The sequence below is a fragment of the Scyliorhinus canicula genome, chromosome 7 (assembly GCF_902713615.1).
Source record: "Scyliorhinus canicula chromosome 7, sScyCan1.1, whole genome shotgun sequence".
Lineage (NCBI taxonomy): Eukaryota > Metazoa > Chordata > Chondrichthyes > Carcharhiniformes > Scyliorhinidae > Scyliorhinus > Scyliorhinus canicula.
The window spans coordinates 165,660,079-165,685,830 of NC_052152.1; the positions used below are offsets into that span (position 1 = coordinate 165,660,079).

General features: G+C 47.3%; 1 protein-coding gene across 2 annotated transcripts in view; it reads right to left on the bottom strand.

Moving 5' to 3' along the window:
• Positions 1-25,752, bottom strand: part of LOC119969504 (stathmin-3-like) — an 87,932-nt gene that overhangs the window by 21,877 nt on the left and 40,303 nt on the right. The window contains exons 1-2 of one of the 2 annotated variants that reach the window (XM_038803202.1): positions 16,046-16,050; positions 12,036-12,038 (exon numbers count right to left, since the gene is read on the bottom strand). The exons of the other annotated variant lie outside the window; for it this stretch is intronic. The gene's annotated coding sequence lies outside the window, so the exon portion shown is untranslated. Of the gene's footprint in view, positions 1-12,035; positions 12,039-16,045; positions 16,051-25,752 lie in introns of those variants that run through there. 2 annotated transcript variants of the gene reach the window in all.

Here is a 25,752-nt window from a genome sequence, read left to right on the forward strand (position 1 = left end):
ACATGAGCCTGACTGTCTCTCTCTCTCTCTCATCCCTCACAGCTGACTGAACGACATTGGCAGGAGCCAGTGAAGCTGGCTATTCTTCTTCTCACTGTGCTGGAGGAACACAGATTCCAGCAGCAACGAGCGGCAGCACTGAGGAAAGATCCAGAGGCAGGAGATGAGGAGATCCCAGGGTAGGCTGAGGGGCTGTACTTCCCACCAGCCAAACATGGGGCACGAAGGTGCAAAAGGAGACTGAGGGTATACTGGATGCGTGTGTTCTTCTTGGAGTTGTCGAATAACATGTGCCGCAGGAGACACCACCTCACCAGGGAGACTGTGTGATACCCGTGCCACATTTATTCCAACTTGGTGTCACGTGGAGGTGGAGGACAGCCTCTCTCTGTGGCCCTGAAGTTCATGGCAGCCGTAGGCCACGATGTTTATGTGACAAGGTCATTTCAGGGCTCAATGGGTGGCCTGTGTGGCATGTTGTAGGCATCCACCCATAAGTGTATCCATAAGGCAAAGGGTGCGCTCTATGCAAGGGCCTCAGACTTAATTCATTTCAATCTGGACCAGGCCCAGCAGGCCGAAAGGGCTCCAGGATTCGACACCATAGCTGGTCTGCCACAGGTGCAGAGGGTAATCAATTGGACTCAAGTCACACCACGTGTCCCATAGCATCAGCGAGTTCCCTTCATTCACAGTAACACTCCCTCATTGTCCAGCTGGTATGACCACCATATGAGGTTTTTGCACATGTGTGCCCATTTTCCAGGAGCGTGCAAGACAGCTACATCCTCGGGTAATCGCAAGTCCCTAGAATTGTTGAGGGTCACCCCAGACTGCAGGCAAGGGATATTCCCTGAGGTCTTTGCTGATGATACCAGTGTGGAGGCCAGAGGCTGTAGCAGAGGGCTGGTACAGCGAGGCTCACCCGGTTTGTGATAGAGCGGTACAACAGCCTGTTTATAATGCGCTTCTGCTGCCTTGACAGGTCTGGTGAGGCCCTCCAGTACAATCCCCTGAGAGGCTCATGGTGATTTGCTGTGCTCTACATAACCTGGTTCAGCAGCGGGGTGATGACTTTACTGATGAAGACCTGGAGGAGCGTCATGTTTCCTCGGATGAGGAGGAGGTCATGGAGGGAGGAGGAGGTCATGGAGGAAGGAGGAGATTGTGGAGGGAGTAGAGGAAGAGGCGGGTGAGGAGTCATGGATGTAAGCCCAGTGAGGGCAAAGGTTCCCATGGGCGGGAGGGCCAAGAATGCCCTCATCGCTTCCTACTTCATGCAGTAGGACCAATATGTTGTTTGACAACTCAACAAGTGCCCCCCAATTCATCATGACCCCCTCCCCGACCATGGGATGATTGTTGCAGAAAACCTGGACATCAGGGTACTGGGCTGGGGAGTCCTTGAGTGCCTGCTGACCAGTCACTGCAGCAGGTTGATGGTGACTCGCAGTGAGGAATGGTCTGTGATGCTCCTCAGTTATTGTTTATATCCGACTCCTGTCTGTCTGCTGTCAGCACGCTGACTCCCCGACTCATGACCAAGTGAGGTTCTGCCTAGATTCTTTTGTTCCTTAGTGCAAGAGGGGGATTAGGGGCAAGGGTCTAGGGTTCACTGATTCATGCCGGAGTCCGTTCACAATTGATGAGACATTAGCAGTGAGAGTGCCTCACCGTCTGCCTGACATTGAAGACCTGTGAGAAGATTTTTGTCCAGATGGGGAGAAGCACTATGTCACTGGGAGGAGGCTGAATAAAAATGAGGGCTTAAGGTTGTGAATAACAATTAAATTTAATATAGTGATCTCTGCAGATATGACACTATCCTTGTCTAACTGCACCTGTGCCCACACTGCTTCTACAATTCCTTACACTTGTGAACCTTCTCACTACGTCTAGCTGTATTCCCAGGATGAACATCGAGTGGCCTCCTGTGGCCCCTTTAACAACCATCAGGTAGATTTCTCAACACCAGGAAAAATGGCAACTGGTACTTGCTTGCAACCTCCACCTACTTCTCCTCAAAGTTTGCAATCAGAGCTCTACAACAGGCGGAGGAGCTTAATTCCATGTTTAAACTTCTCCCATGTGTGTTCGGCTCGAGTAAAGGGAGTCCATTAAAAGTCTCCCTCCAAGCTGAACCAGGCCGACAAATGGACGCACAAGGTCTCCACCCAATTTTAAATTTCTGGTCACCCGTGTATTCAAAGAGTAACAGGGGGCAGCAGTTAAAAGTCTCCCCTAATTGGGCAGCACGGTGGAGCAGTGGTTAGCACTGCAATCTCACGGCGCCGAGGTCCCAGGTTCGATCCCGGCTCTGGGTCACTGTCCGTGTGGAGTTTGCACATTCTCCCCGTGTTTGCGTGGGTTTCGCCCCCACAACACAACGATGTGCAGGATAGGTGGATTGGCCATGCTAAATTGCCCTTTAATTGGCAAAAATGAATTGGATATTCTAAATTTATTTTTTAAAAAGTCTCCCCTAATATCGCCTTAAATATCCAACTATAAATAGTCACGGCATTCCACAGCACAACCTTTTGTTACTCAGTTGCTCGATAAATGCTCAGTGGGATGATGTAACATGTGTCATTTTAAAAATTATTTTTATCTTGCCAGAGGTGTGATATCATTATGACTGAAACAACATGTGATTATTCCAGCTTGCTCCCTCGCCATCTTTTAATATCAAATAATAAAGCTGTATTGTAAAAACTTTGAAAACTTCACAGCACAAATGGCGGTCATTCAGCCCACTGCGTCTCTGCTCGCCAGAAGAGTTGTCCAGCCTAATTCCATCTTCCAGCTTATCATCTGTAGCCCTGTGTAAACTGATGTAAAGTTATCTTTACAATGCAGAATAATTGTAGTAAAGAATAAGGAAAGAATCATGTTGTTTTAAGAGGTGTATGCTCAATGTTTAGAGTCACCAGTAATTTTCAGTCAACTGCAAACATTTTTTAAAATGGCTGTATAGATAAAACAAGATGGTGCCTTTTGTAATCAATTTTATTTTTATCCATTCATGTGAAGTGAACGCTCTTGATAATCGAGGCCAGCATTTATTGCCCATCAATAATTGCCCTTGAGCAGGTGATGGCGAGCATATTGATATATCACTGACAGATTTGTATGAAACATTTTAGGGTATTCTAATTTATAAGATAATTTCCAATATTTTTATTCCTTCATATCTCAGTTATTGGATCTCCCAGTTTCATAGAATTTCCAGTGCAGAAGGAAGCCATTTGGCCCATCGAGTCTGCACCAGCCCTTGGAAAGAGTACCCTACTTAAGACCACACCCCGACCCTCCCCATAACCCAGTAACCCCACCCAGCCTTTTTGAACACTAAGGGCAATTTAGCATGTCCAATCCACCTAACCTGCACATCTTTGGACTGTGGGAGGAAACCGGAGCACCCGGAGGAAACCCACGCAGACACGATGAGAACGTGCAGACTCCGTACAGAAAGTGACCCAAGCCGGGAATCGAATCTGGGACCCTGGAGCTTTGATGCAACTGTGCTAACCACTATGCTATCGTGCTGCCCTCTTAAAAAGTTAATAGTTAAAAGAAAAGGAATATACTTTTCCATAATTCCACATGCTGTCTCATTTACCTATCAGAGACTCCTTTCCTCTGAAGAAAGTTAGACAAAACATCCTCTTACCCTCATGGCTCTATTGAAACTCATCCCCATAGAGTGTACCATACTGTCCAGCCACTTGTCTGGACAACTTCAAAGCTAACGGTTTTCATCCATGCATTAGCAAAAACAGTACCATCACATGCAGTCCCAGCCTTGTGCACTGCAGCTTTTGCTGCAGCAGGGACTGGAGAACCAGTCAACAGCTCTCTGATGAGGCAGGGCTTCTTTTCGTGTGAGGGGTGGAAGCCCCACCTCTAGCCAATAACGCTTGCTGGAGCGAGAATTTGCTGTGGGGAAGACAATGTCTGCAGTGCCGAGTTCCCTGCCAACTCTTCAAATGGCGGGAAAGGAAACCCCAACATCCTAAAATTCCTGACCATAGATATGTTCACTGGCTTCATTCAAAGGTCAGAGCTAGTATCAATCCTGTATAGTGTGAAGTGACAGCAAAGGACACAGTTGTAGTCATCATCAATTATATGCCAGAAAACTATATTTCTTGTAATCGACTCCTATGATTCTCTTAAATCTGAGAATCAGATGGGCCTGTAGTGCTACATTGTCAGTTGGTTCACATGGTAACCTGTAGGGATAGTAATGATGTTGGTTCCAAACTAACGGCTCTCCAGTAAGAGCCCGCTTGGGCCTGGGATGTCTATTGATGCATGAAATGGAGGTGAAGAGTCACACTGAGGAAGGAAGAAATGGAATCTATGGATTTATTCCTGACAGACACAGGGATCAAACAATAAGAAGGCCGAGAAAATTAGTTCCTGAGGCAGGACAGTATGGGAAATCAGGAGCAGATGGAAACTTGGGCTGTTTTTTATGCTCTCCATTGAGCCAATTCAGAAGCAGCATAAATTCAAATATGGGAATAAATATCTGTACCTGCCTTCTGGTTGGAGTTGAACCTTATACAATGGGACAAAATGTATGTTCAGTTTGGCTGCAGCAATTAAAAGGTACATGACACTGGGTGACACTTTTTTAAAATGTGCATCACCTTTCTTAAACAGAAGAAAGCATTGCAGTTTAAAGATTAATATTTCAGTGAGATTTAAAGGGTGAGTATAACTCTCCCTGCTTACCAGAAATCGAGCAGTAAAAAATTGGCTCTGTCCTGATGCGCACTCACAGACTTCTCTGCAACCACGACAGGTATATATAATAAGAAAAACTGCACAGAGGCCAGCAGCACCCCCCTACCTGCACCCCCCCCCCCCCCCCCCCCCCCGCACCCCACTCAGTTGCCACAGTTCCTACTTGTCTCCTAGATGTTAGGCGCAATTTAACAGGAAAAAAACAGAGACTCATTTTGGGTGCATTTAGCAGGGTGTTCCTCATCACTTCCAGTGCCAAGAACGACCCCACTATCAAACAGATAGGGCAGCACGGTATCATGGTGGTTAGCATAAATGCTTCACAGCTCCAGGGTCCCAGGTTCAATTCCCGGCTGGGCCACTGTCTGTGCGGAGTCTGCATGTCCTCTCCGTGTGTGCGTGGGTTTCCTCCGGGTACTCCGGTTTCCTCCCACAGTCCAAAGATGTGCGGGTTAGGTGGATTGGCCATGCTACATTGCCCTTAGTGTCCGAAAAAAAAATAAGGTTAATGGGGGTTGTAGAGTTACTGGTATAGGGTGGATACGTGGGCTTGAGTAGGGTGATCATTGCTCGGCACAACATCGAGGGCCGAAGGGCCTGTTCTGTGCTGTTCTGTTCTAAATTCTAAATTCTAAAACAGGACTCTCTTTTTTTTTGGCTATACTTATCTCACTTCCATTTTTAAATGCTGGCCTGATCTGTCAACCCCCTCAGTCTCCCCACCGTGGCCTCCAGACCCACAATGCCCCGACTTACCTGTTGAGGGTTCCTCGAGCCCCCCCCTCACCTCACTTCATAAGGACAGAACATCCCCGGGCCCAATTCTTGGCACGGGCAACCTGGCACCTGGGCAGTGACGGGGTGCCCATGTGGCAGTGCCAAGGCACCCAGGTGGCAGCAGGAGAGCCAGGGTGCCACCCTGCCTAGAGCCTGACCACCCCAGGAACCTCCCATAAGTGGAGCAGTGCTAAACAGCGGCATGGTGAGGTCTCCCAGGCGCGGGCGTTCGTTCCAGGGCCTCAGGAGCATCGGGTGCCAACATATATAACTGTATTTTGTCCAGTGAGGCCAAGATCCAGATCATGACATCTCACGAGATTTCATTAGATCTCGCGAGGCGTTCTGAACATTGCAAATCTCGCGAGATGCCGCCCGTGAGATTTAATGGCCTTGCCGCATGGCTGAGTCAGGCGCGACAATGCCATTCGATCGAGCCTGTCTTCTGCATGAGAGAGGATTCCATCTCCTGGGGTGATTACCCACTCTTGGTCCCAGTTGGTCCCCAAGCCAATTGACCCTAATCTGCTGTGTTGCCCTTCAAGGGATAATCACTACAATGATCCACTGTGGAACTCATCCAACATCCATGCTCTGATCATAAACTGCTGTTCCGATTAGGCAAGGCAGAACTGAACCTGGAGGGGTCCATCTTAAAATGTGCTACTTTAACAGTGAGTCCGAGCATGGAAACATGCGGTTTTCTCAATAGGTTTGCTCAAAGTTAAAATCTTGGGCCCTATTTAATGGCCACGTTGCGCTTAAGTGAGAGAGCGATGAGGCCATTAGATCACAGGAGAGGCCAAAAATGGGAACCGTACTGGGCGCCGATCAATTTGCACTCTAACCAGCCTGCTCCTGTTGGCGAAATCAGGAACCCGCCATAGCGTGGTGAGACACCAATAATCACCATTTAAGGCTAATCTCCATACAAGCGACCCCCTATCTAACGGTCTCCCGTGATCTAACCGCCTCCCCAGCATGTGGTCACACAGATGTCGAGTAGTATACTTTTTGTAAAATGTGAAGTCTGCAGAAGGGCTGTTGTGGGGACCCGAGCCCCAGTGCTAGGAGGAGGAGGTGGGGGAGGTCTTGGTCGGGGTGCGGAGCCAGGGGGGATGCTGGCCCATGGCCTGGGGAGGAGGGGGCCAGTTTCAGCGCCCGCCATGCCTGGATTATGTGTTCCCATTCTGGGGGCAACCAATCTGCCCCACCGATCACCCATAACTCCCACTGACCACGGAGGCCTCTGGCCGCGCGACTAAACGCTGTTGCTAATTGGGAATTGGCAATCCTAGTTAAGTGAGCACTTCAACGCTCCAAAATGGATTCCTGTGGGTAGGCATGTGTGCCATGTAGCATATGGGAGTTATTGCCTATAATCCCAATCAGACCGTGATGCCTGGATATTATGCCTGAACACTGCAGGAGACAACACCACCGACACAATAGTTAACATCAGAATACCCAGGGGCTGGGTCCCAGCACCGGAGATATTTTGGCAACCAGAGGGTGGGTGTGTGTACAAGAGGGGACCAGTGCTCTGTCCTAGTAACATTACGTGCGGGTATCTGTGGTACAGCGTGTGGGGTATGGTGAGGGCCGGGGGTGCATGGGCAGGCCATGTTGGATGGCAGGGGGTGTGGGGGGGGGGGGGGGGGGGGGTGCAGGGGGGAGCAATGAGGGAATGGAGAGTACGAGGATGGAAGACACCGCTGGTTGTCTATTTCACACCCTCTACCATTCCTTAGATATTACACGGAATGGATGATACCTTGGATCCCCTGGAAGCTGCCCTTGTGGTGCTCCTGGCAGGACACCCAGAAAGGGTGGTGGCAGCAGCGTCATCAGAGGCTTAAGGCAGCTGCCCATGTGCAGAGCCCCGCCCCACACCCTGAGGACCCGGCCACCAATCAGGCCAGGCAGGGACCCAGAGGGGGAGGCCGGCAACGGCCCAAGGTGTACAGGCGTCGCTGGTCTTTTGAATAAATTACGGACAGTGTGTGCCGCAGGAGGCTCAGCCTCAACAAGGAGATGATGCGGCACCTGCGCCATGCCCTTGTCGATTTGGCACCACATGAACGAGGAGGATACCTGCTCCCCGTGGCTGTCAAGCTGACTGCAGCCCTGAACATCAACACCTTAGTATCATTCGAGGGCTCAAGCGAGGGCTTCTGTGGCATCTCACAAGATTCAGTCCACAAGTGCATCCGTGACATCAGGGATGCCCTACATTCCCAAGCCAGCGAACGCTATGAACTTTGACATGGACCAGGCCTAACAGGATGACCGGACAGCAGGATTCTCCGCCATCGTCGGAATGCCCCAGGTCCAGGCGGTCGTGGATGTCACCTTGCACTCACCAAGACATCTAGGAGTGCCCTACATGAACAGGAAGGGGTTCCACTCCCTGAACGTCTAGCTCGTGTGGGATCACCACATGAAGATCATGCACGTGTGTGCACACTTCCCAGTGAGTGTGCAGACTAGGAAGACCAACCTAGGATGGCCGACTGACTCTAGGGGAGAAGGGGTACCTACTGAGGACCTGGCTAATGACGGCAGTACGGAGGCCGGAGGCCCATGTGGAGACCCGATACAACGAGGCCCATGCAGCACCCGGGCTGTCATTGAGCGGTTCATTTGGCTCCTCAGAATGTGGTTCCGATGCCTCAACCGCTCTGATGGTGCACTGCAGTACACCCCCGGAGCATCGCCCGCTTTGAGGTGGTCTCCATAACCTGGCAGCGGGGCAATGTGCTTGAGTTTGAGGGGGAGGAACATGTGGCCACCTCTGAGGAGGAGGAGGAGGAGGACGAGGGGGCACTGTACCATAAGAGGCTGGAGGACGAGCCAGGAAGTACCCGCAGGACCAGCCGGAGAATGGAGGACAGGTGACAGTGGGTAGGGTTCGGCAAGCCCAGAGGGCCAACGAAGCCCCCATTCTCACCTGCTTCACATAGGATGTGGCCTCATCTATCATTCCCGTCTGAGCCTTCCCCCGTCAGTTGTGAGCCAACTCCTCCTGCAGGGACACAGAGGGGCATCATGAGCCGCACACATCGTTCATCGTGGGGCTGAGGGAGATTTCAGTGTGGGGTGGGGGTGGAGATGGGCCATATGGATGATACGGGGAGTGTGACATCAGAGATGAAGAATATGTGGGGGTGGTGGTTTGGGCGGCACTACTGGACTAGGAGCCCCCGAGCTGACGGCCGCTGCCACTTCTTCCCAGAAAACCCTGACTGCCCTGTGGCTGACCTTCCAAGAACCTTGGGGGAAAAGGGCATTCCGTCTGATTTTGATCACTTCCAACAGTCTGGCCAGGTCGGCATCCCCGAATCGTGGGGCTGGTCTCTTCGATGGCATGGCTGCGAGTTGTGTGGGGTTGCCCGGGCAGGATGGTTTAGATACTGCTGTCCCTTGTTAGCAGGGGGCTGCCAAGAACAATTTCAGCCAATCAGCCAGCGGAACAGTCATTTGCAGCATGATGGCCATGGGGCCTCGTTAAGTGGTCCAATTAATGTTTCACATCAGTGGCGGCCTCACCAGGCCGAGCGTCAGGAACTCATGGCACGATAGCGCAGTGGTTAGCACTGTTGCTTCACAGCTCCAGGGTCCCAGGTTCGATTCCCAACTTGAGTCACTGTCTGTGCGAAGTCTGCACGTTCTCCCTGTGCCTACGTGGGTTTCCTCCGGGTGCTCCGGTTTCCTCCCACAGTCCAAAGATGTGCGGGTTAGGTGGATTAGCCATGATATATTGCCATTAGTGTCCGACAAAAATGGTTAGGTTGGGTTACTGGGTTACAAAGATAGGGTGGAGGTGTGGTCTTAACTCAGGTGCTGTTTCCAAAATCCGGTGCAGACTTGATGGATCGAATGGCCTCCTTCTGCACGTTATGATTCCCGCTCGCTACCACACTTAGAACCTTTTCCATTAAATCGTGTCCATAGTTTCATGTTGTGGTTCAAACAGAAATATGACTTCAGGCCCAAGTTTAATTTTTATTTGAAGAAATATAGCAATGTGCAAACTGTTACAATAATTGAAATTGCATTCATACCGATGTATTCCTATTTCTGATACTGAACATCTGCAGTGACGTGCTTTTACTTTATTGCTGTTATTTTTCTGTTTGTTGACAAATGTGCTGAAATGCAAAAGATTACGGCAGGACAGCTATTTTTATCTCGATGTTGGAAGTCTTCTCTTGATTTTATACATGAGGTTGTGCAAGGCAGCTGGTGTCACAGGAAATCAGGATAGTGAAAGACTAGCAAAGCAACATTTAAAAATAATTGATTTACTAAAAGAATCGATTGAGCATTGTGACTGCAAATCCCACATCATTTAGGAACACAGCTTTGACATCCATAGTTATGAGGAGGGTTATATCATTGGGCCAAATTCATTCTGAAAAGGAAAAGATAAACACTGAATTCTGAAAATCATGGCGAACAGAAAATATGTTTAATGCACAGGCATGTTGTCTCTATTTCTCTTTCAGACCCCGATGAACCTGCTGCATTTGTTCTGCATTTTATACTAGTTATTTTAACCTATGTTTATGAAATTCAAGAGAATAATAGAGCTACAGAGATTTACAGCACAGTAGGGTGCCGTTTGGCCCATCATTTCTGTGCCGGGTGCAGACGTGCTATCCAACCTAATCCCTCTTCCCAGCTGTTGGTCCGCAGGCTTGTGGGTTATGACACTTACACTGTATATCCAAGTATTGTTTTTAAATGTAATGAGAGTTTCTGCTTTCCTATCCTTTCAGACAGTGATATCACCCCCCCCCCTCCACCCCCCCCCCCCCCCCCCCCCCCCCCCCCCCGCCCCATTCTCTGGGTGAAAGAATTTATGCTTTACTCCACTCCAATCCTTATACCAATTACTTTAAATCTATGCCCAGGGCCGGCTCAAGGCACCGGCAACTCGGGCAGTCGCCCGGGGCGCCATGTGTTAGGGGGCGCCAGAGACTCGGGTCCCGCGCATGCGCAGTTGGGCAGGTGCCAACCAGCGCATGCACGGTGGCCGCCCTCCCCGCGGTCCGCCCCCCTCCTCGGTTCCCCCCTCCGCGGGTCCGCCCCCCCCCCCTCGGGTCCCCGTCCCCTCCCACGGGTCCGCTCCCCCCTCGGGTCCCCCGCCCCCCCCCTCGGGTCCGCCGCCCCCCCTCGGCCCCCCCCCCCCTCGGCCGGCCCCTCCCCTCGGCCCCCCCCTTCGGCCCCCCCCTCAGCCCCGCCCCCCCCTCGGCCCTGCCCCCCCCCGAAGGGCGCCGAAGTTCAGCTTGCCCGGGGCGCCAGCAACCCGAGGGCCGGCGCTGTCTATGCCCCTTTGATATTGATCTGTCTGCTATGGAAAATAGATCCTTCCTGGAAAATCTATTCCCCTAGGGATTGATCTTGCAATGACCTTCCCTGTCGGCCACAGGGAAGGGCATTGCAAGAATCCTCCTTCATCACTTCCTCCCTGTGGCTGAAGAGTTCCTCTCAGAGTGCCAATGCAGATTCTGCCCATTAAGAGGCACAACAGACATGATCTTGACTGCGAGTCAATTACATGAGGAATGCAGGAAACAGCACAAACCCTTGTACATCGCGACCTTCTTTGACCTCACAAAGGCCTTCAACACTGTCAATCACAAGGGATTATGGAGCGTCCGCCTTTTGACTTCCCCCAACATTTGGCAGCATCCTCCTCTGCCTACTCCACGAGGACATGCAAGCCGTGATCCTGACCAATGGATCCACCACAGATCTAATTCACATTCAGACTGGGGTCAAGCTTGGCTGTGTCATCGCATCGACACGTCTCGATCTACCTCCTTGCAATGCTCCATCTCATCATCAGCAAGCTCCCCGCTGGAGTGGAGCTAAATACAGGACAAACGGGAATCTTTTCAATCTCCGCCACCTGTAGGCCAGATCCAAAATTGCCTAACCTCTGTCATTGTACTACAGTATGCAGACGACGGTTGTATCTGTGAATACTCAGAGACCGAGCTCCCAGTCATCATCAAGACCTTCACTGAGGTATATGAGTGTATGGGCTTTACACTAAACATCAGGAAGCCAAAGGTCCTCTACCAGTCTGCCCCCACTACACAGTACTGCTCCCCGATTATCAAAATTCTAGATGGCGCATCGGACAATGTGGACCACTTTCCATACCTTGGGAGCCTACTGACAACAAGGGCAGACATTGACAATGAGGTTAAACACCACTTTCAGGGTGCCAGCACAGCCTTTGGTTGCCTTTGGAAGAGAGTGGCTGAAGGCCAGCACCTCAAACACAGCACCAAGTTCATGTTCTACAGATAGTGATATCCACCCTCCTACATGGCTCAGAGACATGGGCCGGGATTCTGCGAAAACGCGGCTAAGTGTTGACGCCGGCATCAACGGGCCTCTTGGCCCAACGATTCTGAAGCCCACAGGCGGTCAGCACGTCGCCGGAGTTCTCCACACAGCTCCGGTGCCGATACGTGGCCCTGCACTGCCGGCTGCGGGTCCGTGATTGCGCGCGACGACCAGCCGAGGGACCTGTGCACAAAATAGCGGAGCCACACAGCGGGCCAGCGTGGAAGAAGGTAGCCCCCCCCCCTCCCCACCCGGATCACGCACGCCCACCGATCAGTAGCCCCCTATCGCACGCCTGGCCGTCGTGGACGCCCCCCCGGCGTCTGACCCCACCGCCCGCCACCACTAGGAAGGCCACCGTGGCTGTGAGTCTGAGCTCCCGCCGGGTGGAACCATGTTAGAACCACGCCGGCGGGAACTCGGCCGGTCGACCGTGGAGAATTGCCGCGGGGGTCTCTTTCAACAGCCCCCAACCAGCGGCGCGTCGGCCGCGCACCTGCAGCTGGTGGCGATTCTCCGGTCGCCGGAGAAACGCGTCCCGGGGTCGGACCTGATCGCGGGTCTGAGGCCCCATTCTCTGCCCCCGCGCCGAGTGCGATTTTGGCGCGGAGGCTCAGAGAATCCCGGCCATGGTCTATGTACAGTAAGCACTTCAAAACCCTGGAGAAGTACCATCAACACTGCCTCCGCAGAATTGGCAGGATAGTCACATTGAAATTCTTCCTCAGACCACATCAACAGCATCGAAGCATTGACCATACTCCGCTATGGAGACCACATTGTTCGCATGCCTGACACAAGATTCTACTCAAGAGCTTTGAGACGACAAGAGAACCCCAGGAGGCCAGTGGAAGTGTTCCAAGGACGCCCTCAAAACCTCCTTGAAAAAGTGCAAATTTCCCACAAACACCTGGGAACCCCAAAGTGATGGCAAAGCCTCCGGGAAGGAGCTGAACACCTCAGGTTTCATGGCTGAGAGCAAGCTGAAGCCAAGCGTCGAAAGCGAAAGGAGCGCACAGCAGCACGGGCACCCCACCCACCCACTCCTCCAACCATTGTCTGCCCCATCTGTGACAGAGGCCGCGTATTGGACTCTGCAGTCACCTGAGAACTAATTTTGAGTGTGGAAGCAAGTCATCTCTGACTCCGAGGGACTGCCCAAGAGGGAGATATAAGCTCCACATAATTTCATACAATTAAATGTCCCCTCGGCCTCCTCTTGTTTCAAAGAAAACAAACTCTGCCTGTCCAACCTTGCCTCTTGTTAACATTTTTCAGTCCTGGCAACAGCCTTGGAAACCTCCTCTGTACTGTCTCTAGTGAAATCTCATCTTCCCAGTAATGTGATGGTCAGAACTCTAAACAGTGCTCTGGCTATGATCTAATTATTGGTTTATACAGGACTAGCATAACTTCCTTGATCACATATTCTGTCTTGGCTTCTAGATCACCTTATGTACCGCTGCTCATACTTCAAGAGCGGGATTCTCTGTCCCGCCACACCTGTTTTCTCGTGCACTCCCCCCCCCCACCCTCCACCGGCAGCAGGATCCTCCGAGCCACCCCAATGGGGTTTCCCATTGTGGGCACCCTTACACCGTCAGGAAATCCGCGGGCATGAGTCCACTGCGAAATGGAGGATAATGCCAGCGGACAATCCAGCTCCAGGGATTTGTGAACATGCAGTTCAAGGTCTCCCTGTCTCTTTACACTTCTAAATATCCCAGTATTTATTGCATATTCCCTCGCCTTGTTTGCCTTCCCTAAATCATTACCACACACTTCTCTGGATTGAATTCCATTTGTATACTTCCAAGTATACTTTTCTGTATACTTGACCAGTTCTTTGATATTTTCCTGCTGGCTATACATTTCTTCCTCACTATTAACCACTTGGTCAATGTATCATCTGCAAACTTCTTAATTATGTCTCTCATATTTAAGTCTAAATTACTGGTGTATATCACGAAAACTAAGAGACTTAATCCTGACTCTGAGGAATCTCACTAGCAATAGCGTTCCTGTCACAAAAACATCAAATATTATCCTTTGTTTCATGCTCCGAGCCAATTTTGGATCCAACTTGGATCCTGGCGCGATTTATTTTTCTGATTAGTCTGCCATGTGGAAGCCTTGCAAAATCCACGTTGATAACATCAAAAGACGTTACCCTCATCAACTCTCCTTGTTACTTCCTCAAAAAATGTAATCAAGACATGACCTTCCCTTAATAAATCCATTCTTTTCTCTTTGATACTGTTCCTCTGAATGTTTCTGAATAATCTGTCGACCATTGAGGTCAGGGTGACTAGCATGTTAACTACTCTGTCAAACAAATCCTGCACTCCAGATCCCGTTACGTCATGGAACATCCTGCCCCAGTGTGCCCTTTGGTCTGTGAGGACTTAATTTGCTCTGAACCCTCTCTATCCCCTCCGTGAATTTTTCCCACAGCTCTGATACTGATTAACCTTCAACTAGCTGTTTCCAGTTCACTCTTGCTCAATCAGTAAAAATTAGTAAAAATTTCCTTTCCCCAGTTGAGAACTTTAACTTCTGTTCAATGTTTGTGCTATAATTACGCTAACTCGAACTGAATTATGATCCCTGTCACCAAATTACTCTCCCAGTGATACACCTGCCCAGCTTCATTCCCTAAACTAAGTCCAGAACTGACACTTCTCGATACTATAACAGGCAAATGAATTTCCCGTTAAAAGTGTAAGGAATTACATGTTAGTAAAAAAAATAAGGAGATCATGTATTACTAGTAAAACAAGAAAACAAAAATGGGGTAGAGAAGCAAAAGGATAAAAGGAAAGAAATATATATGTCATGAAAATTTTAGATGCAAGTTAATAGAGTAAATCCAGAACTAGCATTTATCCCAAGAGGAGTGATATTGAAATGTTACGCTAAATTTGTACTGGACCTTGATTGGAATATGTATAGTTCTGGTTGCCATATTAGACAAAGGATATAGAGGCATTGGAGAGATTACAAAAAAGATTGACGAGGTTTTTAATTTGGGTTGCGGGCATCGCTGGCTAAGAGAGCATTTATTGCCCATCCTTAATTGACCTTGAGAATGTGCTGGTGAGCTGCCATCTTGGGGCAATTTTGAACCCGGGTTAGTGGACTGCGGAACTGCCCACGTGGGGGGGAAATCCGGAGAGTATTGGGAAATGCAATCCGATTTTCCACACTCATCGAATGGGTGACATCACAAAGTTCACGCCCATAAAGGGCAAGAACCTACCTTTCATGGTTTTACCTGTATTTGAATGTAATTAGCCAGCCCCCCACCCCACTAACTTTCAAACCTTGTCGACGAGGTTTAAAACAGGTTTTGAAAAACGAGATTCAATCAAGAGGAACCCCCGGGGCGCAAAGGTATGTATGGCCCCCATGTATGGGGTAGAGGGACATACCCAGGCAGTGCCCTGGCACAACCCCCAGGCACTGGTTGGTAATGCCAGGGTAGCACAGTGTCAACCTGGTAGTGCTAACATATGACGAGGGCAGCGCCAAGGGTGGACCATCTGTGCAGCCCCATGGGAGGGGTTCTCCTTTTGTTTGTTGGGGAGGGCTGATGCCTGTGAGGAGGGACAATGCCCCCGAGACTGCAGTGGTGGTGATGGGTGGGTGGGGGCTGTTGTCCCAATGTCTGCAAGGGGGATGGGTGTGAGAGGGCAGGTCACCTGATGCCTGCATGGGGGAGGGGTGAGTAGAGGGGGATCCCTGCATGGAGGAATGCCCTGATGTTGGTGTTGTTGGGGGTGGTTGGGAGAAAGCCCCACCCATTCTGCTGTGGTGGGAGGATGGAGAAGCTCCTGACACTTGTGAGGGGGTGTCCTAACAGTTATGTGTAGGGGGAGGAGGAGTGGCTGGGTGCTGTTGAACTTGTCTTCTGAACAGGACCCCTTTAAAGATGGTGCCCCAAACTATGTGGAGCCGGCCTTGCCAAAGTGATGGCATAAACCCTGCCAACTGGCTCTCTTTTTCTCAGAGAGGCTTAAGCTCTGGAGTGAGAACTGGTCTGTGCAGCTAGAGAGCTAAACACTCGTTTTCCGTCAGAGCCTGACACTCTTAAAAAATAGGATAAAATTCTATCCAGTGAATCACTGCAGTCCATGTGATGTAGGTGCACCCACAGTGCTGTTTGGGAGGGAATTTCAGCATGTGGACCCAGAGACCGTAAAGAAACAGCAAAGTATTTCCAAGGCAGGATGATGAGTGACTTGGAGGGGAACTTCCAGATCGTGGTGTTCCCATGTGTTTGTTGCTCTTGTCCTTCTACATCGTTGTGGACGTGGGTTTGGAAGGTACTGCCTAAGGAGATTTGATGAGTTCCCGTGATGCATCTTGCAGATGGTGCACATGCCTACCACTGTTCATTGGTGGTGGAGGAAGTGAATAGTTGTGTAAGGGATAGCAATCAAGCAGGCTGCTTTGTCCTGGATGGTTTCAAGTATCTTCAGTGTTGCTGAAGCTGCACTGATCCAGACAAGTGGAAAGTATTCCATTGCACTCCTAACTTGTGCCTTGTAGATGGTGGACAGACTTTGGGGGTCAGGAGATGAGTCACTCGCCACAGAACTCCTAGCCTTTGATCTTCTTGAGTTTCTGGTCAATGGTAACTGGCAGGAGGTTGATAATGGTGGTAATGTCATTGAATGTTAAAGCGCGATGGTTAGATTCTCTCTTATTGGAGATTGCCTACCACTTCTGTGGCACAAATGTTACTTACCACTTGTCAGCCCAACCTGGATATTATCCATGTCTGGCTGCATTTGGACATGAACTACTTTAGTATCTGAGGAGTCACTAATGGTGCTGAACATTGTGCAGGCATTAGCGAACATCCCCACTTCTGACCATATGATGTACTTGATGAAGCAGCTGAAGATGGTTAGGCCAAGGACTATTGTAGAACTACCTATAAGGAAAGGTTGCACAGCTTAAGTCTCTTTTCTCTTGAAAAGAATTGAGGGCATTAACATGATGAAAGAATGACAAATAAAAAGTGTTTCCAATGGTGGGGAAGAGGCCTCCAATACAAGATAGTTAGAAATCAAATCGGGAATTCAGAAGAAAAGTCTTTACCTGGAATGCTGAAAATGTGGAACTTTTTCAGGGAATAGTTGAGGGAAATATTATAAATGCATTCATGGGGAAGCTAGATAAGCATATCAGGGAGAAGAGAATAGAAGGTTATGCTGATAGAGTCGGTTGAGAAAGAATGGAAAGAAGCTCTATTGGAGCCTAAACACTAACAGTTTAGGCCAAATAGCATCTATTTCTGTGCTGTACATTGAATGTAATTTTATGTTTTTCTCTACACATGCTTGAATCTGATATTTGGGTGGCAAGGTGGCACAGTGGTTAGCACTGCTGCCTCACAGCGGCAGGGACCCGGGTATAATTCTGCCCTTGGTGACTGTGTGGAGTTTGCACATTCTCCCCATGTCTGTGTGGGTTTCCTTCAGGTGCTCCAGTTTCTTCCCACAATCCAAAGATGTGCAGCTTAGGTGGGTTCGCAAGGATAGGGTGGGGGAGTGGGCCGGGTAATGGGCCTAGGTAGCATTCTCTTTCAGAGGGTCGGTGCAGACTGGATATGATGAATGGCCTCCTTCTGCACTATCGGGATTCTCAGGATTCTATAACTGTTTCATGTTCTATATATTGTGAAAGCTTTTGCAGCAATATAAATAGATGCTGCAAAGCAGTTCAAGATCTTGAGAAAGAATGTAGCTGAATCCAGAGTTCTCAATCCCTACCTCCATCACCATGGCTTTCCAAGATGAATCACAAGAAACGCAACAATTGTAATGATTGAACAACGAAATGATTGTGTGAAGGAAGTAAAAACCAGAAAAAACAGAAGGAACCAATTTGTCTGATTTCTTGCTATCTCCATTTACAATCTGAATTGAGCTCAGGAGCAAATCGCCATTATATTTTAGCTCGCTTTCTCACCTCCTCACACCGCTTCATCTGAGTACTTGGGCTCTTCCCGGATAGTTTATTACAGCCATGAGTCACCCACAGTTAACACACCCTCAAATGCCCATTCATGTGCAAGAACGCAATGAGTGTTTGTGTTAGAAGGCGATTCAATCATTGGCAAGCCTCACCCTTACCTAATGTTCACATATGCATACTTTCCAGTGAATCGCTCGATAACAATATTTTTGTAAACAAGAGGTACTTAGGCTAATTATGGCACCAGCCAGTGGAGATTGGCTAGCCCGCTACAGTCTGGTCTGTATAGCTCAGTTATATACTGTCGTCAGCAAGCTTGGTATTCTCTTTGGGACACTAATTAATAATTTCACTTCTCCAATTCACACATCGCTTTCTTTAGAAGTGTCTACTCAAATCGCAACATTTGGAATATGAAATCTCTCTTAAAATAGCTTCCATTTAACTCTTTAACTTACATTTTGTAAAGCCATAAATGTTTACTGACCTCTTTGACATTTTACAGAGTATGCACACATCTTATTTCAAGTACTTATAACAAATACACAGATACATTGGAATACTAATTAATGTTGGGATTAACATGGTTCCATGGGCACATGAAACTGCCATGCTGACCGGGTTTTAATTTTAATTGCTTTTCATGCTGGACCATTTTTGCTCGTGGCTAAAATTGTCCCTAAGGAATTCTGTTTTCTACTGCATGGTGAGTGAAGTCAACTGGAGCTAAAGCTATCCAATGGTGACAACAGTGCATCCAATGAATGGAGTAATTTGAAATGACGCACACACAGTATTTTAAATTGTCTGCATTAAACATGATGTTTTACGAATTTCAATAATTAGCTATATCGGTCTGTATTTCTTTTCACCTTTCTCCAAATGATAGTTCTTGGCACCTCAAACAGAGATTGTCAATTTGCAGACATATTCTCATTGCTCAACTACCTAGCAGGTTGGTTTCCCTTCCCTCTTTTAAAAATTCACTACCTCAAATCCCGAAAAGGATTGAAGGTCAAACTTTAGCCAATTGGGCAGCATGGTGGCGCAGTGGTTAGCACTGCTGCCTCACGGCGCCGCGGTCCCAGGTTCGCTCCCGGCTCTGGGTCACTGTCCGTGTGGAGTTTGCACATTCTCCCCGTGTTTGCGTGGGTTTCGCCCCCACAACCCAAAGATGTGCAGGCTAGGCGGATTGGCCAAGCTAAATTACCCCTTAATTGGAAAAAATGAATTTGGTACTTTAAATTAAAAAAAAGACTTTAGCCAATTAAGGTTTCTCACCTAAGACTCGTGGGATATAGAATCTTTAATCATTGCTTTTTAAAAGCATTTTTCATTCTCTGAAAATGTTCATTTGCATTTAAATAATCCTTGAGGAGAGAAATCTGGGCAGCCGCATTGTACGGTATCCTTTCCATTTCTGCACAAGTTCGCTTTAAAATTCTTGAACAAATCTGGGTGCACAGAAACAAATACTGCCAGCAATCTTTTGTGCATATTTAGAAAGATGACAAGTACAAAACTGCACAACCATTTTTTGGTGCAGAGAGAGAGAGAGTTAAATTAATTTCAAATCCTGTATGATTTTTTTTCTTTCTGCACTCAAACTGTTTATCTCTCCACAAATGCCGGCAGATCTGCTGAGTTTTTCCAGCGTTTTCTGTTTTTATTTCACTCTTTCTGCAAAGCTGGCTTGTTAGTTCTTTATTCTGCACAGAACTGTGAAATTGTCTCTTTGTATTCAGTAAATTGATCAACTGAAATGTTACTTCAAATATGCCTTCTGCAGTCACTTTCAGAAATTGGTCCCATAATTACAGAGCTGCAAAACTGAATGAATGCCAAGATCAAAATGAAAATTTACTAGCTATGCACAAACCGTCATCTGCAGTGTTTTGTGTGCAAAGGTTTCAGGTATTTAATTCCACAAATGTTAAACTTTAAAGTTAACATATTTTAAACACATATTTTGCTATGTGTCTGTATGTGAGCATAAATATTGTGTTTACTTTATCCTTCTGCTGAAGATGTTACAGTCTGTGCAGGATGTGGATTTCAAATGTCACTAAGCACTTTGAAGATGAATACCTATCCAATTCCATATTCACAATGCTGTGCATGGCCTTCAACTAACCTTCTTTTACAACTCACCTTCTTTTAGTCTAAATACAAAGTGTGAAATGCTGCATCAATTTGCCTTGCCCTTAAAATTTGACTGAGGTCCAGATTTAATTAAATTTGATATAATTTTAAATAACAAAGCCAGGAAAAGTATGAACAATAGAAACCACAACAATCTGCTTGGCGCTGATAATTTCTGATACAGGCTGTTCCATTCTGAATGAATTTTTTTATTTTTAATATGACTAATCCTTTCACTGCAATGTATTTTTTCAGTGAACATAAATTATCTTGTAACTAATCGTCAGGGCAAATATGTTAACAGGCTTAGTCAGCATTACTTTTGAAACAAACTAAATTCTGTTTCTGTATTAATTTCAAACAATGCACATTGTAGTTTAGTAAGTTTAGCTTCAGTTCATGTTTGTATGGCACTTTATTTTACCTCTAAATGTAAATCTCTTCTGAGATTATCTTGAGAGCCGATGTTAATACAGCTATTATGAATGCCCGGGTGAGCTCCAAAATCCACTAATAAGTTCAGCTCTGTGGGGGTTCTTTATGCAGTTGTGAAGAGGACTGGGCTGTGTTTGATTGACAATTTTATGAGCTGTTAAGATGATTATGTGTCTTGCGTAGGTTTTGAATGCCTGTTTGTTTAATTTGGTTGTTTTATGAGTAATTAATAAGATTTTTTCAAGGGGAGTCTGGGCATAAACAATGGCTCAGGTATTGTCTCCAAAGAATCATTTATAGAAATCAAAAAGTATCAAGTGTGTTTTCTTTCCTATTTTCTTCTAATTAGCCTTTTACAACCACAATATCTCCCCTAGTTGAGAGAGTAGGAAATACTCTTTAATCAATACATTCAAGGGTATCATCAATAAAGGTTGATTTAGGCAGTTAAAATAGCTTGAGTAACCTATAAAGATCTCTTTTATGATTTTTCTTCTCAGTGGTGTACAATGAATAACACTTGGTCACTCATGTCAGATAGATGATATACCCCAGGACTACACAGTAGTTCGCTCTCAGCCTCAAATGGTACATTATGGCCATATTGCTTGACGGTATGGTGACTCTTGAAAAAAGGTGATATTTTTATAAATATACACTTTAAAATACTGAAATTCAAAATGGCTCCAAGCTACCAGTTCTGTGGATCCAGCTGTTAACTTTCAAAAGGCCAACGATGAACTTTCATTTGATGTTGACATAATGCTTGTTCGGCCAGGAGATAAACAAAGCTCCATCGACGCTCATTATAGGAATGCATATTTAGCCTTGGCAAGAACAAAGAGCTTGGCCATTTAAAAGAACTGCAGGTGGGAGAAGGATTCAGGCCACAATTAAAATTACCACAATACCTTATTTTGGACCACGACTCAACATAGTGTGAGGCCATGTGGTGCAGTGACCACCTTGGCTCTCTGCAAGAGATGTAGCAGAGAAAATTCAAGCTGCTTTTCAGAGAGAGGCATCTTCAGGGACAGGCTGCCGTGAGCGAGAGGGGCCTAGCAAAAAAGGCCAATGGGCTGCTTTAGTCAATTGGAGAGCCAAAGTGCCTCACTGCAGTACCTTGAGAAAGTGAAACTAAGAAACTATGGAGACCTATAAATTCTGTGTAAAAATCTATCTTTTCAATCACACTTTCAGTCAGCCCTCCTTGACAATGTTAGAAATGCAGCTCCCTTTAAGAGTGAAACCTGTCTTGCTTCAAAATGAATTGCGAACAGGTGACTGCTCATTGAAGCTTGTACCTAAGAATTGTTTTTTGTCACCAGTTGGGGAGTTGCCTCCGGATAGGGAGAGGGAACCTGTCATAACCCCAACAAAACCCAGGGGACGACCCATTTGATCTCCCCATGGAGCTTGTGGAGTATGAGCTCCCCCGCTGAGGGGTGGAGGCCCAACAGCAGGCTCCTTAATTCCCTGAGATAAAAGGTGGCCCAGGAAGGAACTGGCATCTCAGAATAGTCCCCACTGGGACTTGGACTGTTGCTTTGTTTTTGTATTTTCTAGCATGAGTAGGAAATAAACTATTTTTGACTCTCCATTTTGGTACTCCTCATTGATTACAATAGAGGCAGAAGGGAAGAGTGGAAATCAGTGCGTGAACTGAACTGTAGTATCATGATGAAAGAATTGTGAATCATCAGAATGTCTTCTACTGCCTAATTCGGTCAACGGATATTCATCTGTTGAACATTCCTAATTTCTTCATCCGTAATTCAGATTCTGAACAAAGAACAACACAGCACAGGAACAGGCCCTTCGGCCCTCCAAGCCTGTACCAGTCATGATACCACCCTTGGCCAAAACACTCAGCACTTACCAGTGCCGTATCCCTCGATACCCATCCTACCCATGTATTTGTCAAGATGCCTTTTGAACACCGTTAATGTTTCTGCTTCCACACTATCCCTGGCAGCGGGTTCCAGGCACTCACTACCCTCTGTGTAAAAATACCTGCCTCACACATCTCCTCTAAACTTTGCCTCATGGACCTTAAACCTATGCTCCCTAGTGACTGACCCCTCCACCCTGGGAAAGATTGCCTGCCCATCCACTCGTCCATACCTCCCATAATCTTGTAGACCTTTGTCAGGTCACCTCTCAATCTCCATTGTACTAATGAAAACAATCCGAGTCTATTCAGCCTCTCTGCATAGCTAACACCCCCCAGACCAGGCAACATCCTGGTAAACCTCCTCTGCATCCTCTCCAAAGTCTCCACATCCTTCCGGTAGTGTGGCGATCAGAATTGTGCGCAATATTCCAAGTGCGGCCTTGCTAAGGTTCTACACAACTGTAACATGACTTACCAGTTTTTATACTCGATGCCCTGTCCAATGAAGGCAAGCATTCCTTATGCTTTCGTGACTACCTTGTCCACTTGTGTTGCCACCTTCAAAGATCTGTGGACCTGCACGCCCAGTTCTTTCTGACTTACTATATTCCTAAGAGTTTTGCCATTTTCCCATTATGTTATACCTACCAAAATGCATTACCGCACATTTGTCTGGATTAAACTCCATTTGCCATTTCTCTGCCCAAGTCTCCAACCTATCGATGTCCTGCTGTATCCTCTGACAACCCTCAACACTATCTGCCACTTCACCAACCTTGGTGTCATCCGCGAACTTACTAATCAGACCAGCTAAATTTTTCTCCAAATCGTTTACGTATACTACAAACAACAGAAGTCCCAGCACTGATCCCTATGGAACACCACTAGTCACAACCTTCCATTCCGAAAAACACCCTTCTACTGCTACCCTCTGCCTTCTGTGACCTAGCCAGTTTTGTATCCATCTTGCCACCTCACCTCTGATCCCGTGTGACTTCACCAGTCTGCCATGAGGCACCATGTCAAAGATTTTACTGAAATCCATGTAAACAACATACACCATCCTCCCATATCAATCATCTGTTCCCCTATTTGGCGCTGGGATGTTTTCTTACAATTCTGGTTCTACGTAAATGTTAGTTCTTGTTCTGACCAACACTCACCTTGAAGCAAATTAGTTTTGGGGGTTTTGTGTCAGCTCGATCTTTTCTGACAGAGTCAGCTCTGTACATTTTCAGCATCAGCACAATTATTTGACTGCCAATTGCCAGAAACAGAACAGCTGTACCTACATTAAATGAATTAGTTCCCTTGAAAGCCAGAGACAACAGGTGGGATTCCCCGGCCTCCCAAACACATGTTTCTCGGCAGAGCGACGCGCGATTCCCTGCTCCAAAGAATCCTGCTGCTGGCAAACGGCGGGAGAATTCTGGCCAATATTCGTACGGAAGGATAAAGAGAATACACTTGCATTTATGGAGTACCTTTCGTGACTTCAGGATGTCCCATTTTACAGCCAATTAACTACTTTTGAAGTGTTGTCACCACTGTATTGCAAGAACTCCAGCAGCCAATTTGCACACAGCAAGCTCCCACATACACAAATGAAAATAAAAATGAACGGTGACAGAATGAAAACATATTCCACTTTAGCCATGTTGGCTGAAGTATAAATGTTGGCGAGTAGAACAGGGGAAACTTCCCTGCTCTTCTTCAAATAATGCCATAAGCAGCACATCAGAAAAATACAAGCAGCAGCAACAGCATCCTCCTCCTCAGCTGAGAGGTGAGGGTATGTTGATGCAAGAGTTGATGGATATAGAGATTCAGGAAGTGATGCATATGGATATTCAGGAGACAATACCCTGAAAACAGAGTTTTGTGGCTGAGGGTCAGCTTCCATGACATGTCTGACTAACAGTGGCTCAGGAAGCTCACACTGCTGACATCTGTACTCTCCTGGAACAAGACCTCCACCTCAATAGGAGTGCATTTACAGTGGCCGATATGGTGCCTGTCATTTGAGGACCATCGCTACCCCCTCCTCCACCCTCACGCCCATCCCCATCCCTCAGTTCGGGTCTTTGCCCGTCACCAAGTGGTGTGCTCTCTTCTGAAAGGAAAGAAAGCAAAGAAGCAAGTGTCCGTAATAATCGCTTATTGTCACAAGTGGACTTCAATGACGTTACTGTGAAAAACCCCTACTGCCTTGAGTGGAGAGGAATGAAAAACACATTCATGGAGGGTGACTGTGAGGCACGAGTGTAAGAGGGCAATACAATGGAGGTGAGGGTGAGTGTTGGGTGTTCGGATGGGGGTGTGAGGTGTCTGCACAGAGAGGAATGAAAGGAGCTGAAAGGTGCATTGTTCTGAAGTGTGCTTTGCAAGGAAATGCTGTGAAAGCCACTGTGTGGCGGTTGGCATATGAACGTTCTGCCATTCACCTGTCATACCCTCCTAAAGTCTTGAACCTTCTTTGTGCACTGTCACTAGGTTGAAGTAGCCATACTCCTGCTGCTCACTTCCTCAGTCACTTCCATCAATGCCTGTTTGGTTGGGGAGTTTGTCCTCATCCCCATGTCCTCAGGACAGTTCACCTCACTACAGTCTATCAGATCCCAAAGCAGGAACTGAATGATAGACCTCGCGAGCAGCCTTCCCAAATCTCTTCTCGATTCCTGTAGTTGCTGCTGCCTAAAAAATCCAGGTGCTGGTGAGCCTTTATATCCCACACAATACTTCCTTTGACAGAATGGTTACATCCTCCTGGCCACCATTGCCGCTTGGTCAGGGAGCCCAGAGGCTCTGGGGTAGAGACTTAGCAAAGCTCACTCCTTCATCCATTTGAGTAGCCGACCCAGAAATGGTTCCACTGTTCCGGCAGGGAATAAGGGTAGAGCATTCCAGCACTTCAGTGTCAACATCCTTCCATCAGAAGTGGACGACATTAGAGATGAAAACCTTAACAGAACTGGAGAAAAGTTTGAGCAGGAAAAAAACGACAGCAACTTATCACAGATGTATTCCTGTGCCAAATACTCATTTGGTATTTTCCCATTTCACCTTCATCGTGTGTGCCACGACCACTTTTTACACATTTTAAATTTCCCCATAACTATTCTCCTTTTGTTATGATACTGAAGAACATTTAGTATTGTGCTTTAGTACACTGCTGAAACAATGGCCAGACATTTGAATGCCCTTTCCTGAGGTTTTCCTTTGAGCTTTTCTCGATGACTTTATTATTTTTTCTGTATTTTTATTGCTCTATTTTATCTGGCACTGTGCACTTAGGCTACATTTATTTTTCTCTCGCATATATTTACATTGCATATTCAATATTAGTTATAAAAATAAAACATTTTTCCATCTATGATCTCCTTCAGCAATACTTCCAAAGT